Source organism: Aythya marila (assembly GCF_965140915.1).
Source record: "Aythya marila genome assembly, chromosome: 2".
NCBI classification, from domain to species: Eukaryota; Metazoa; Chordata; class Aves; order Anseriformes; family Anatidae; genus Aythya; species Aythya marila.
The window spans coordinates 117,176,778-117,191,554 of record NC_139043.1 but is presented as its reverse complement, the minus strand read 5'-3'; the positions used below and the strand labels follow the sequence as shown (position 1 = coordinate 117,191,554).

The 14,777-nt window shown below is 39.1% G+C and overlaps 1 protein-coding gene across 3 annotated transcripts in view; it reads left to right on the top strand.

Moving 5' to 3' along the window:
- Positions 1–14,777, top strand: part of PLAG1 (PLAG1 zinc finger) — a 52,202-nt gene that overhangs the window by 4,076 nt on the left and 33,349 nt on the right. The window contains exon 1 of one of the 3 annotated variants that reach the window (XM_082753998.1): positions 10,379–10,419. The exons of the other annotated variants lie outside the window; for them this stretch is intronic. The gene's annotated coding sequence lies outside the window, so the exon portion shown is untranslated. Of the gene's footprint in view, positions 1–10,378; positions 10,420–14,777 lie in introns of those variants that run through there. 3 annotated transcript variants of the gene reach the window in all.

The following is a 14,777-nucleotide window of genomic DNA, read 5'->3' as shown; positions in this document are numbered from 1 at the left end:
TACTCTTCTAAATGGGCTTAATTTTAAGGTGTCATCCAGATGATGATGATAATAGCAGAAGCTAAATGTTGTTTAGGATTGTTTTTTTTTACAAACTTAATTACTCTCTTTTTGAAGAAAACTGAATTCTTCTTACAGGGATGATGTGGTGTTTAATAAAAATAGAAGTAATTTTCAAAGCTTCCTTACTTCTAAGAGTTAAGATAATCTTCTCTATTGTATGTTGTTTTGGTTCTATACATGATTCAGTAATTTTTTTGAATATTTTTTAAAATTGAAACACCTGAAGAAACAAATACTGTGGGCTGTTGTTGGTGAAGTTACCCTAGTTCTTGTAGGCGAACTGGGGAGTTCTAAATGTATTTAAAACCTTTTTAGATACTTCTCAATCCTATTCAATAATGTTTAAAAGTTAATAACTGCGGTGTTGTACAACAGTACAGCAAAGAGAGGAATTTAAATTGACCTGCATTAAACTAGTCTTGAATGCTTAGTTCGAGTGTGTTTCTCGGTGTGTACATTTTACTTAGTAATCCTGAAAAATGACTTTTCCAGTGTAGAACTTTGAGATTTAAATTAAGAAACTTTGCAGGAGTTTCTTAAATTCAAAAAGCCACTGCACCCAAAGCGCAGCCACTTCTAATGGTCGTCCATCTCTGCAGTTAGTCAGTCAAAATGGTGCCCTTAAGTCTCCTCCTTTCAGGGCAGTGCATATGTTTCAAAATTAATGGGTTAAAGAGGGCACTACTCAGGCACTAAATAAACCACTGTTTGTAACTGTTTAAGGCTGTTTTGTTAAAAGGGAGGTTTTGTTTCAGAGGCTAAAACAAAGTTGTTACATTTTGTGTCTGTAACCTCTTATGTATTTAAAACTAGTTTTTGTGAGCAGGCAAATACCTTTTGGGGAGGTTCTTGAACAAGTTTATCTGTTTACCAAGGGAAAAATATTCTGGAAAATGTGAAGTATGCTGCAGCACTGAGGCCATTCTCAAAGGCAGTGTAGAGTTAAAAGGAGCTAGCAGCCACCTCCACCGAAGTGATAGAGCACTTGCTTTCAAGGAGAGGTACTCCAAATATCTGCAGCTAGGGAGGATTTAGCTTGCAGGGCTTTTGAGAGAAAGGTGCAGCATCTATCCACTGAACTGCTGAGCATCTTTATCCAATTACCAAATGTTTAGGTAGCCTTAAAAAACTATTTAAAAATAATTCAAGTAGGAGAGCACAGTAACATTTTGTATTGATCAAAAGTAAAATGTTTAAGTTTCTGAAGTATCAGGGATTTTTTTTTTTAATTTTTTTCTGAGCATTTTGATCATAAGGAATTGTGTGTCTTAATTGTTAATCAAAAAATCACATCTAGAATTTAATTAAATTTATATTGATTTTTTAAAATTGTACAAATTTGTAACTGGCTTGTAAAACATATTGATTAGCCCTCAGCAGAATCACTTATGCAGCTGCCTATATTTTATTTGTAATTTTTCAAGGAACATAGTGGCCCATTGCCTGAAATTGAGCAGACTGCAATACTAATGAATTTTCAGGGAAAACTTGTCCACCAAGCATCAAATGTGAAAAATTCTAATTGTGTGCAGGTTATGAAAACCTAATGTTGAATAAAGGTGATCACCATTACTGCAAGTGTTTTATTTAGACAGGCTTGTTAAAGTAGTTCTTGTCTACTTCAGCATCACTGTTCACTTGTTATTGTCTCATCTCATAGGGCTGAATTAGCAGAAATTAAGAGAATTACATTTTTAAAAAATTTAACGAGATATTACATGCTTTGAAAAGTAGTTATAAATGATGGGGCCTTCTCATAGAATATATAAAAAATTGTTAGTATTTAAATGGACCCTGCGTGTCTTGTAAACAGTTATTGTAGGATCATGGCATTAAAGTTAACCACAGTGCATAGCAGTGATTTGAGATGACAGCATATGTACAGAGCTGACAGCTAGGAGTGGGAAAGCTTATGCAGTTATTCTTATGTCGAAGGAATAAATCAATTTATATTATAGCCTTCTTTGTAATAAATTCTGTTCCTTTTCTACCTCCCTGTCTGTTCAGAGCATAGGTACCTTGTCAAATACATCCAAATGCATGGCCAAAATGATGGACAAATTTACACTTGCCCAACCCTGACAGTTCTGATAGACTTGCAAGGGCATGAAGAGAGTAGAAGGTGCCCTGATGTGCATAAATTTATTTTATTTGTTTAAAGGAAAGAAAATGGAAAAATAAAGTTAAAAAATCCAGGACCAAACTAGTACAAAACCAAAAAATGAGACAGATAAAACAAATCAATGTAGACAAGTGTGGCTATAATGCACAGCACAGTAACTCAAAACTCCAAAGTAAAACAGCTCAAATCAGTTTTTGAGAAGTCAAGTGGGAATCAGGAAAGAAAAATCTGGAATTGCCATCAAATGCAATTAAGAAATAATTATGTAATGAAACTTGGAAAAATGCAAAAAAGTGTCTGTTACAGTAAACTGTATTGCTGTAAGCTTCTTTAGCACTTAATGTGCTAAATTCCCCTCTCAGAGGAGAATATCCCTAGAAATCAGATTAGAAAGTGTTTAAAGGGAATTATTTGTCGAAGTTGTTTTTTTTACCAAAGTTAGGATAACTTATAATAATCTCCTCCATACTTGTGTAAAGAATACTTCTATTTCATGCCATTTAGCTGTGCAGCTTGCACAGGGGCTGTACCTTACTCGTACCATCCAGGTAATTTACCTGGCAGCCCAGTGCTGTGTATTGCTGACTTTTACCCTGAAAGCTTCTGTTTATGGTCGTGGTCACGTTGCACTTCTGAGGCTGCCAAATCCAAAGTATTCCTCGTGAAATGAGATGTAGAGGGTTGGTTTTCGCCTTGTGCACATTCACTGTGAATTGCCAAGTAATCAAACAGCAAGGAAAAAGTCAGAAAGCTTATCTTCCCTCTTCACTTATTGAGTATGTATTTGTATACTACAGGGTATCAGATTTACCAGGGCATGAGTACTTTAAAAAGCCCTGCAAGTCATCTGATTCTGAATTAATGAGATCTCATTACACTAAATGTTTGAACAGGAGGAAAAACCCTGTGTATGCAAATTAGATTTTACTGTACCAAGTGCTTGTCACTTCTAATAAAACTGTTTATTGTGTGGTATACGTATTTATCACGAATGGTACATATATGCACTATATATATGTATACATATTTGAAGGAAACATCTGGCTGGTTAGGAAGAATGCCATGTCTTTTGAATCAGTTGTAATATAGGAATTTTTTTGAAAAGAGACATTTTTGAAAAGAAACCAGTGATCTTATTACCAAAAAGAAAAGGCAGAAGGAAAAATTCTGGCAGCTTACTATTAAATTTCAATCAAGCCTGTATAGTTAGTAATAAAACATTTACAAGTTTGTAAACGTTAAGTTTCTTCAAACTCTTACTGTCACGTGTGGAATTCTCATGTATACTAATTGTGCATTTAGTCCAGCTGCCTACGTTTGAGGCGGAACAAGAATACAGCTTTTATCACGTGGAGGTATAGATACAGTATAAATATGTAAAAGGAGAAATTGCCTACAGCTATCCTTATGCTTTCACACGATGATGCAGTACAGAGGTGTAAATTTATGGTGTTAGCTACCTGTTATCAGGTACTGGTGCTCTTGCCCTCGCAAGTCCTGTAAGCAGAACGAGGATTCAGCTGAAATAAAACCAATGTAGAATTCCTGTGGGGTTTTGTACTTTGCTTAAAAGCTGAACGTAGGCATTGTTCAAGCTTATTTTGTTCTCTGGAAGTTATTGTGGTCAATGCAAGCATAATTTGTTTCATCTAGGACACTAAGAAACTGTCAACCACGTAGCTTAGCGAAGAGCCTGGACAGAGCTGATCACAATAGATGCCAGCTAATGGGGATATGCAGACTTCTTTTCTTGCTCTGTGACTTGACAGTTTTCTTTAATTCTTTTGAATACTGGGATTGTGTTTAGACTAAACCACTTCTAATTATACCCCAGCACAAACATATAGCTTATGGCTATATTTTAATCAGTTTCAGAAAAAGTAATAAAAATATTATTGCATATGTCAAAGGATGGTGTTGCTACATGCTATTTTAAATGGTGTTTAAGTATGGTTATAAGCATACCAGTACAATGAAATCAGCTCTATTCCTAAACAACAGTTACATTATTTGTTACTTAAAAAGTTACTGAGAATCATAATATATTAATTATCCTAATTATTCAGGCTGGTTTTAATATGTGTTGAAATTGCTTTAAAAAGTATATATGAAATATTTATATCAAACTAGCTTAATTTTTCATTACTTGTAAATTGTAATGTTTTCCCAGTTGTAATTTTTTAAAGAGGTTTTGTCTTACCTACACAAGTGTTTCCTCTCCTTTTGGGTTCAAATCCCAGCACTTCTTCAGCTTGCTTTAATCTCTTTCATTCTCTCAGATTGAATCTGTGTCCCATTAAGGGTTGATACTGATCGTTTTTGTACTGCAGAAATTGTGCTGAGGAGTGCTGGGGAACTGACTTGTGCTGGTGATGCTACAAGTGTAAAAAGCAGGGTGTAGAGTAACGTGGCAAACGTAGTGGTAGTGGCATTTGGGCGGTGGGAATAGCCCCAGACCGGATGAAGGTTAAATTAAGCTATGAGGAAAAGACTTCAGGTTTTGCAGCCTTGTAGCACTGATCAGATAAGTGGTGAACAGTATCAAACACTCTCTGAGCATCAGTCACAGGGGGCAAACAGAAATCTAGATTGTGCTTTCGGAAATAGTAAACTGTGGAATCGGTTGCCTCAAAAAACACTGGTTTTAGAGGTACCCCCCGCAGTATAACGTTATTTCACCTTTGAGAACTTGGCCACTTCAGAATACTTGAGAACAAGTAAGTTAAGTCCATCTCGAGTATTAATTTTGGTTTCTAGTACAGTTTTTATCTGTGCCTCATGTAGAACAAACTTCATACTCTTCATTACACTTAAATATTTGTACTGAAAGAAAAGTGCATTTAAGAAGCTTTTAACTGCATTGATCACTGGTCCATTCGACTGGGGCAGAAAGGTGCTTCGCTCTGGGGAGGTTGAACATGTCGTTGCTTTCTATTTCTGCTGTAGTTAGCCTCATAAAAGCACTGAATGTAGGAGACCAGATCTTTCCTCCAGCCTTGAGTGAGAAGGGAGGAGTGGTCATGAAAGGGCTCTGATGACTTAAACCGCTCGCTGGCCCTCGGTCTCTTTAATTATGACAATTCCTGGTTTCACTTGCACAGTCCCATTGCAACCTTGAAACTCATGATACGTTCTGTTATCGTGAGATGAACTCTGTAGTCCTTCCTTAGGTGGACCCCAGAGGATTGGTCTGAATAAGTCCTCGGATACAGTGATGTTTTTTCAAATGTGGGCAATGTTTCATCAGGAATCAAGCCGTAGAAAGTCTCTTTTCTCTGAGCAAACCCTCAAAGTCTTTAGGGACGTCCTAAACTTTGGAGGATATTTCTGTTGTAGTTTTAGTTGTTAAACTGAGTTTGAAGCTAAAATAATCTTTTCTGCTAAGCTTCCATCATTCATCATGAAGGCAGTACTTTGATACTTGGTGGTGGTGGTTTTATCATAAAGGTTTTATGTAAATAGCTTAAGAAAAAAAGTGTAAAGGCAGGCAGGAATTTGCTACCAAGTTGCAAGTGCTCTGTAACTGTTATGTGCAATAGTGTTCAAGTTTTACTTGTTTCATTGAGACAGTAAGACCTGTAGGTCAGAGAAGATGGGGCTTAACAGATGCGTTATTTCTTCTTCCCCAAATACAAATAAAATTGGCCATTTCTGATGCTGACAGTGCTCCGAATGGCATCCGTACGTGCACATGTCCAAACTTTTTGTAACTTAGGCCTTTGTAAGAGATCTAAGAGGTCTAGGGGATGGAGATAATCTGTTATTTAGCAACTTTGTAAATTCGTGATAGGATTTCATGATGAGGGCATATCTGAGAAAATATGCAGTCAAAACCCGATATCAGGTATTCTGCCTCTTTGCCGTGGGTATTTAGACTGGTTCCACAGAGACAGAAATTTGTTCTTATTTTTTTTTCCTTCACCTGTTGCATTCTTCAGTTGTTTAAGAAGTCTGTTTCTCGGTACTTTTTTTTGAGAAGTACATTACAGCGGCTGGCAAAGTTATTAAGTGACAAATTCTGAACTACGAAACTTGAAGATGGAAGAGGGAGACTTTTTTTCCTTCCGATTCTGACCACATTTATTTGCATGGTTCCTTGGCCTCCTCAGCAGTGCTTTGCTATAAATCAAAACAAATGAAGTTGAACAAAAAGTCCATAAAAACGCATGTCCCAGGTTCCTCTGGCAAAGCTTAAAATCCAGTTGAATGCTGACAGTACTTCTTCACTACTACCTCCAAGATTCAGCCTCTAGTTCATTATCTCTAAATATCTAAGATTTCCATCTGTCAAATTCTGGCTATGTCACTTGTAGAAGTACAGTAGTAACTGCATGGTTCGTGTAAGCCTCTCTCAGAGCAAGAGATTTGTGCTAAAGCTGACATGCTTCTTGGGGAGCAAATGATATTTCCCCACTTTTTTTATTTCTATTCCATTACAACGTGCATTTGAGACGGCTTCAGATGGCCTTCGTGAAAAGGGGTGATCTTTCAGGTTGCCAAGTATCAAACTCTTCAGGGTTTTATAGGTTAAAGTCAGTATTTTTTTTAGCATCATTCAGCAACTGGTGGTCATTCAGGGCATGTTATAGAACAGTGGAGTCATGTGCTTCTCGGCAGGGGACGCTGCCTAATGATGGCACTGCAATGTCCTGGGCTGGGGAGGAGCAGATCTGCAGTGAAGGAGCGGTCTCTTTCTGCAGTATGAACAGAGAACTGCTTTTCTCTGGCTTTTACAGATAAATGAATCCTCTGGAATAAGATCCTTCACTAAGTAACATTTTCAGTTTGTTTTATTCTTGCAGTATCAAAATTGGACACTTCGGGATAATTTTTACAACTCCATTGACTTGAAAGGTCAATTAAATGTAACCACATGTGAAGTGAATGCTTTGAAAAGGACAAAAATCCTTTCAATAAAGATATTGGAAAAGTATTGAACGGTCTTGAAAGCAAAGAAAAATAACTGCTATACTAATCTGATGTTTTTCAACCAAGGAAATAATATTTAGATGTTGGGGTTCATTTAGCAATAGTTTGAAACCCTCAGAAAGGAAATGTGTATTCTAGTAGTAAATGAACATTACATATTATTTTTATTAATTTAAAGGAACTTAGTTTTATGTAACAAAACCATCAGAACTTGATGAAAAAAAGTTGTACACATCCATAACCTTTTTTGAGGTAAAAAAAGGCTAGACACCTACACAGGCAGAGGTACTGAGAATCCTGCCATGACTATTTCAGGGAGCTGTACAAGCACAGAGCACTTCTACTACATTCAGACAGCGTATGATGATGTGCTTTCTAAGGTTAGCGAGCTTACTGGGTTTGTGTCTTAGAGTTCAGAATTAAAAGCGATGTGGTACTGACTTTGGTAACACCTGGCATGTTAGTCCAGTGTTGAGAGTGTTTATTATAAAACTTGAATGTAAATGTTACGTGGCTTTGGACTTCGCTTTCTAGTACCGTGGAGTGTTCCTAGGAAATACAAGTATTTTGCTTTGTCAGAATTGCTGTTTCCCTCTGGTGTATTTGCTTTTAATTGAAGTCTGCTCTGTGATTTTACTATTATTATTTGCACAGAATTGTGCTCGTCTTTTTTTCCTCCAAGCGAACACAAATAGCCTTGTACTCCTGCTGTGATTATCATGCATAACACCTCTGACTCAGCAGATCAAAAGTTATGTTTGTTGGAAAACAGAATTAATATTTTCTACTTTTTTTTTTTTTTTTTTTTTAAACAGCTTAAAAATAGCTGTGTCAAAAGAGATTATGCTTTTAACATGCTAATCCACTAAGCCATCGTACATCATTCTGTAGGGAATGTTTTTATACCAGGCAGCTGTCTCTTACTAGAGTCAGTCTGAGAGGTTTCAGGTTATCACAGAAATACACCCATAAACTCGAATTCTTCAGGAGAGAGACTTCTTTAATAGTATGTGTAACACGTGCATTATCAAATTGCAGCCTTTTTTCCAAGAATTGTTTTACATGTCAGTCTGCTTTGGCCTGATCTAAAGCATTCTGGCCATTTGAGACAAATTGATGATTAAAAATGGTGAATGCAAAGCCCTTTTCTCAGCGTAGGGGCATTAACAGTTCCTAGTTTTAATGTAGAATATTAGATGGTGATAGGCAAACACCTGAAAGGAATGCTTTACTGATTACATGGAGGTTAAAGACCAATGAGAATTTATGCTAGATGGGTTGGAGACTGGGAAATTCATGGGAATTACCCGTTTCAGTTGCTAATCTTGCTCCATGTTCCTCTGACACTTTGTTTCCTGAAGTGGCATTTTCCTCATTCAGTGTTTGTAATTCTATACTGTCTCTGTGTAGAGAGACACACAAAGGTGGGAGACAGCAATACTGACTTTGCAGAAAGGTCTGTAAAGCACACAAAGTACAGCTGAAAACTAAGTTCTGTCTTATCTTTTCACTTCAGAACTGCTCGATGCCACTGGGAAGAACAGTAGATATGTGTGTGAAACTGAAATTTGGCTGTAGGTTGACTGCTGCTCTGGGTGCATCAGTGACTGGGATTTTTTTAGTTATTAGATAGTAAGGCAAGCAATTTGCTTTTACTTAGGTGAATTACAGTGCAAAATTTGTTGGAACAGCTTAGCAATAACCATTTTCATTTTCTTCTTGCTAATGCTAATTCAGAGTGGTACAACATGAGAGAAATGTTTAGTTATTACTACTTGATACTCTGTTCTGGCTAGTTATGGAGCTGGATTTGATGTTATCTGTCAAATTAGAGTATTTAACTTGAAAATGTGCTGCTGCTTGACTGGTGAGCTGGGACATTACCTACTGTGATTTCCTAGTGGCAAGATGTCTGCAGAGAACACTTTGAGATGAACTTGGCCGTGCATGAAACTAATAGAGTTAGGTAGGGTTTGACACGCTGCTTCTTTAGGGACACTGAAACACCTTTTGCAAGTAGGGCCAATGTATTTTGCACCAGAGATGTGGGTAATCTTTTTTAAGAGAGTCCTCGTTTGGTGAGATGAGCTCTGTAACTTGAAGTATGGTTCTGTGCTTGTTACACAAGTGGTCCCTGAACACACACAGCCATAGCTCCATGCCTTGCGTTGCTGACCACTTCGTACCCAGCCACCTGCAAACAGCAGTGCCAGGATGAGAGACGGGGAGAATATGGGAGAGGAGGTAGTACGTGGTACAGGGTAAATGAAACACTACAGGGCCTACACTGAGGAAGCAATGACACCCCAAAGAGCTGTGCTTTGTTGTTAGTCTGTCTGCTATTTGTTTGTGAAAATGCATCCCATGCGGTGCGTATAGATTATCTTGGTGATTGTGATGTTTGCAACGCGGAGTTTGGTGGAGCTGCGTGGAAGTTGCTATGCCAGTCTTCTTGTAAAGTGTTTTTAAGTCCACTGCTGAATAAGATGGTGTTCCAAACAGCCACAGTTTGAAAAACTGATAAGGAAGGAATTGTTGTAAATTGTTTTGTCCTGCAGCTGTATACTTAATCGTCCTGGCAGATAGTCCCTCATTCCACCACGGCTGTATTTTCGCTCAGCAATTAGATGAAGTTGCCTACCTTCAAACCGATTCCTGGAGTTCGCCTAACTTGTGTGGAAACGATTGCTGCAAAAACAGCTCCCGAATCGTTTTGTGGAGCTGGGTTGTTAACTGCATTAGTAAAAGCTGTGCTTTGGCTCACCACTTTCACATTTAAAACCAAAACAAACAAAAAAGAGAAAACAATACCTAGACATTTCGGTGTGTGATTAGGATAGTTATTGCTCCGTTTGTATGTATGGCCAGTGCAGAAACAGAGACTGTCTCTAAATTCAGCAAGTGGTGTGTGTTGCTCTAAAGGCAGCAAGTGACTCATGTGACTGTCTTAGCAGCTGGGCAGCGAGATTAGAGAGCTACTATGTACACATTCCCTTACGAGGGGTCCAAGCTATTGCTAAATGAAAGTTGTCTTCCTGCCAACAACTGAGTAACGGGCATAAGAAAATATAGTAAATAGATGTGTCATCAGGTTAGCCCCGTGGTCATTTCAGGCAGTCTTTAGAGTGAAGAAAAACGCCTTTTTCAAGATTCCTGTTTAAAAGAATTTTGTCTCTTTTTTTTTTTTTTTTTCCTGATGCACCGACTTTGTGTGAGGTTGCATATCTATTGTCCCTTTAAATTTGCAGATCCGTGAAAGTCATCCTGAAATGGCTGTTTCTGACACTGCAGGAAAAAATGAAAATGTTAGTGAGTGAAGAATCTTATTCCAAAGAAATCATTTATTTGTAAAAGTACTAAAAATATGCTTGTATCATGAAGTATTTTGATTTGAACTGAAATTGGCAAAGTGTGTACTTCTTGGTCACTTGCTAATTTGAAGACTTATTCATGATGTTATTCCTCATGTATTTCCTAATTGTAAGAATTTGTGAAGTTCGTTCCAAATTGTCTTTAAGTTTTCCTGGCATGCCAGTATGGATTAGTAGAATATGTATTCTTTTTTATTTTTTTCAAGTTTCCCTAATCTAATTTTTTTTTTTTTTAAACTCAGATGCTTGCTTTTCATAAGAAAGTTACTAAGCATTTGTGAATGCTTTTTCCTTTATAGCTACGTGTTTACAGTCGCACACAAATGTTTAAACTATTATTTACAGATGTAAATGCAAAACTGTCACCCTGTCAAACACCTCTGAAGGACTGAACCTCCTAAGGACTCATTTCAGTCCTGAGGACCAGAGGGTGTACACTTGACCGTTGCAATCAAGTAAATTGATACAGAAATCAAGAAGACATGAATGCGAAGCTCCTTAGAGTTATTTTTAGCATCAACTTTCAGACCGTAATTATGTTTTACAGACGAGGATGTATTTGCCAAAGAGGAGTTTTTGTATTTGAAACAACGAGGCAGGCAAGAGGTCAAGCCCTTGATAAATTCCTTATAGTAAAAGAGTACCAGGGTGTGTGTTCCTAGCCATCATCACTGCATCCCACTGCCTTCAGAAGGAGCAGACTGTTTTGTTGCCTGCTTCAGGTTTTCTGGGTTTCTGCTTTCTCTCCTTGCCCATCTAAAAATGACTTGTTTCCTATATTGTTACTCAAGTTATCTCAAGTTTGTGCAACTGTTCCTCAACAACAGTTCTGATTTATATTTCTAATGACAAATATAGAGCACAAAATTGTTCAAAATTGTCAGTGCATCTGAAAGCTACCTCCTCAAGGTGGGCTGTTGTTTTAACAGCACTATAAAACATCTTACTGATCTGGTCCTTTTGTCTCTCTGTTTATTTTTCTTCATAATGAAGTCTCTTATTGTTTAGTATTTTGAAGTCTTTGATTTATAGGCATTCTTCAATTGTTGTTTTTTAACTTGTTTTGATTCAAACTCTTCTGAATCTTTCCTTGCTATTTGTAATGTAGTACTTTTCCGTACCAAATTGCTTTTCTGCCCTGCTTTCATCATTTTTCTGTCACGCATTACTCAGTCTTTGCAAAAGAAAAATGTTTGTGTTCTTATTTCTTCCCTGCTTAGCTGGATGGTGCTCTGTGACAGAGGAGCACTAGGAAACCCAGGGATATTTGTCTAATGGTGAGGAGCTCATAGATAAAGTGCTGGCAGATTGCGACCAAGGACATACCTGCAGTATGCATCATCCTCTGAAATGCATCAGATACACTACGTGTGTGCGTCAGAGGATTCCTGTCTGCTCTCCTCGCTGAGCCCCCAGCAATGCCCATCTCCCAGCAGAGTTTCAGCCCATGGGTTTTGCTGTCCTGTGTCCTGTACAACAGCAGTTCCCTGGGCTCTGACCTCGCACACCAGGGAAAGGCTCTGCTGCAGTATGTGGCTTGCTCTGGACTGCTTCCCTGTGTCCTGCAGTGTGCTCTGTTTGTTCAGAGCACCTTGTGCACCGCTGGAAGAATCGTATAAACGCCGTCCTGGGAGGATATTTGCATGAACTGGACTTTGGCTTGTTTGTTTGCTCCTCTCAGAATTATGCCCCAAATTTCTGAGGCACAAATTTCTGCTGCCCCATTGAATGAGGGGGAAGCATCCTCTCATACAGAGGAATGGTTTTAAGCTATCTCTATCTAAAAATACAAAATGTTCTTTAGAAAACTTGATTTTCAAGTGGCCAAGGGGGATCAGCCCAGTAAAATCAGCCCAAAGTATCTCATATTTGTGTGAGATTGCCTTTTGTAAGCAGGTGTGGCTTAAGAAAGGTAGGAAAGCATCTTGCTTGATACAGTCCTTCTCCCTTGCACCCTCATGCCACTCTGTTCTTTAGAGGGGAGTCATTGTGGTGTTGGCTTTTCAGGGCTGTTAGAAAACCATGGACACTCTGAAGGAAGCTGAGGTGCTCTTCCTGATGCTATTTCTGTCCTGCTGAGAGTTTCGCAGTGCTACTCTGGTGGTGTGTGCCACCTACCCCATATGCTTTCCTTTGACAGGAAGACCTACAACTAAGTAGGAAAAAATGGTCTGGGGGAAGTTGGTAGCTCTCGTTTCATTTTGGTTTGTTGTTTTGTTCTCAGCCTGTGCTCTCCAGCAGCATTTCTTAGGGGTAGAGTTGCGGTCTCTCAACTTTTCTTGCACCGCTGGGGGCCTGGCGGGTTGGCTGAAAGCTGTTAAATCCATCAGAAGCAGGTCTAGATCTCTGGTCTCAGATGTGATCGCAGTATCTGAATCTTTTAAGGAGCGATGAGCTTCCCAGTGACGAGAGAGAACTTTCAGCCACTGCCTTTAGAAAGCGAAATCGTGGTTCTGGTATCCTCTGAGAAAGGAAGCCTTCTGGGGCAAGCTTGCAAGTAAAGCATGGGAAGGAGCGGAGCCTAGATAACTGAAGCACTCTTCTCCAGTAACTATAGATACTGTGGGCTTTCACGGGAGAGCAGTGGACAGGAAGAATGTTTGTTTCTAAGCACCGATGACCGTGTAAGAATAAATAGAGCTAAAGGAGGCTTTAGGACTTGTGTTGCTTTGTTCGCGTGCTTTAAAAAAAAAAAAAAAATAGCATCCATTTTTAGGATTCAGTGTACTAGAGGCTGAAAAGGAAAACACAGCAGGCATCTGTCCTTCCCCTGTCAGGCTTACAGAGCTGAGCTGAGAAGTGCGGAAAGGAAAGCGGGGGGGAAGCAGTTAAAGTGTTTGCAGTTGCATATATGCACACTTCAACTTTGTGTGTCACTTTAGCGGTGGTGGGTGACGCTCCTGTTGTTAAACCAAGTGGTAAAATCTTCTGCCCCCCATTTACACAAAGCCACATTACGTTCCTCTCAGTCGCTGCCATGTGCGCTCCGGGGCTGCCCTGCGTTTCAGGCCCTGGATCACTGAAGGCACGTACCCAGCGGGATGCTCGTTCTCGGAGCTGTATATATCCCGCAGATGGGAGTTCACAAGCCAGTTTGCTGGCTGGAAACTTATACATGGATCTTGACAATGGAACATATTTATGCAGAGTTCTGGTATGCTCCCTAGCACATTTGATGTTTTGCCGCAGGCTCTGGATACTTGGAGAAACCCTGCCCTGCAGCCCCAGCCCGTACCCTCGTGACATTACCTACGCGGTGGTACATCGTTTCTGCCTCTCGTGATGGAGAGCCACAGGACCTGCACCTTAGGCACTTCAATACCAAAACGAGGCAGCCTGCAATGCGTGGCCAGGGTAAAATCCAGCATGAAAATAAAGTAAACGGCTCTTGTGGTTTTCCTGAGGGGTTGTTTATTAAGAATCAAGTTTCTGTGGCGTTTTTTTTTTTTTTTTTTTTTCAGGAGAACCTGTTTTGAGATTACTAGGCCTAGTTTTTCAAAACTATTGTTTTCGTAATCTTTTGAGAACACAGCCTTCGCTGCCTTCCACTGCAACTGCAGGCATTAAGTATTTCTGCAAATCGCTCCTTGGAGACCCATGCCAAGGACCTGGAAAATTAATGACCTCTTCTATAGTGTTCGATTTAAATGACAGAGATCTCCGGTAGGTTCTGAGTTCTCCAGGACAGCGTTCAATTATCCGACTCAAAAGATTCGTTTCTGAATGACTAAAGAGGTTGTGGAAAAAGTAATTGAGGAAAAAAAAAATCCATCTGGCCAGATTTGGGCAGAAGTCACAGGAATGACAGCTTGACCACTGTTTCTGTCTGATTTCAAGTCTCCATCCCAAAGAACAGGGGTTCAAAACTCTAGGAGAAGGTTAAGTAGGAAAAATCCGTCAGAGCTTTTTGATGGAGGCAAAACTTTTTTTCCTTAGATTTTTTTTTTTTAACGTCTGTACTGTTTTGAATGAATAAAAAGCAAAGAAACAAAATACTGAAGCAGACACTAACTTGTAAAACTTCAGCCCAAACAACGGCAGTTTGGCAGAGCCATCTGTTGTCTTATGTAGAGAAGTTTGTCGTATGATGGCAAGTGTTTGGCAGCATCGTGAAATGCGATACTCCTAATTCTGCCAATAGTAAAATATGCTGGGTTTGAGCTAGCGCGTGCACCTACTGACAGCACTGTCAATTCTTGTGTGAGTTAACAGAGGAATTGTCTTGCTTTCAACTCAGGCCTGAGATGAAGAATCCTGCTTTTAATCAGCTTGATAAGTGCTGATCAAATCTG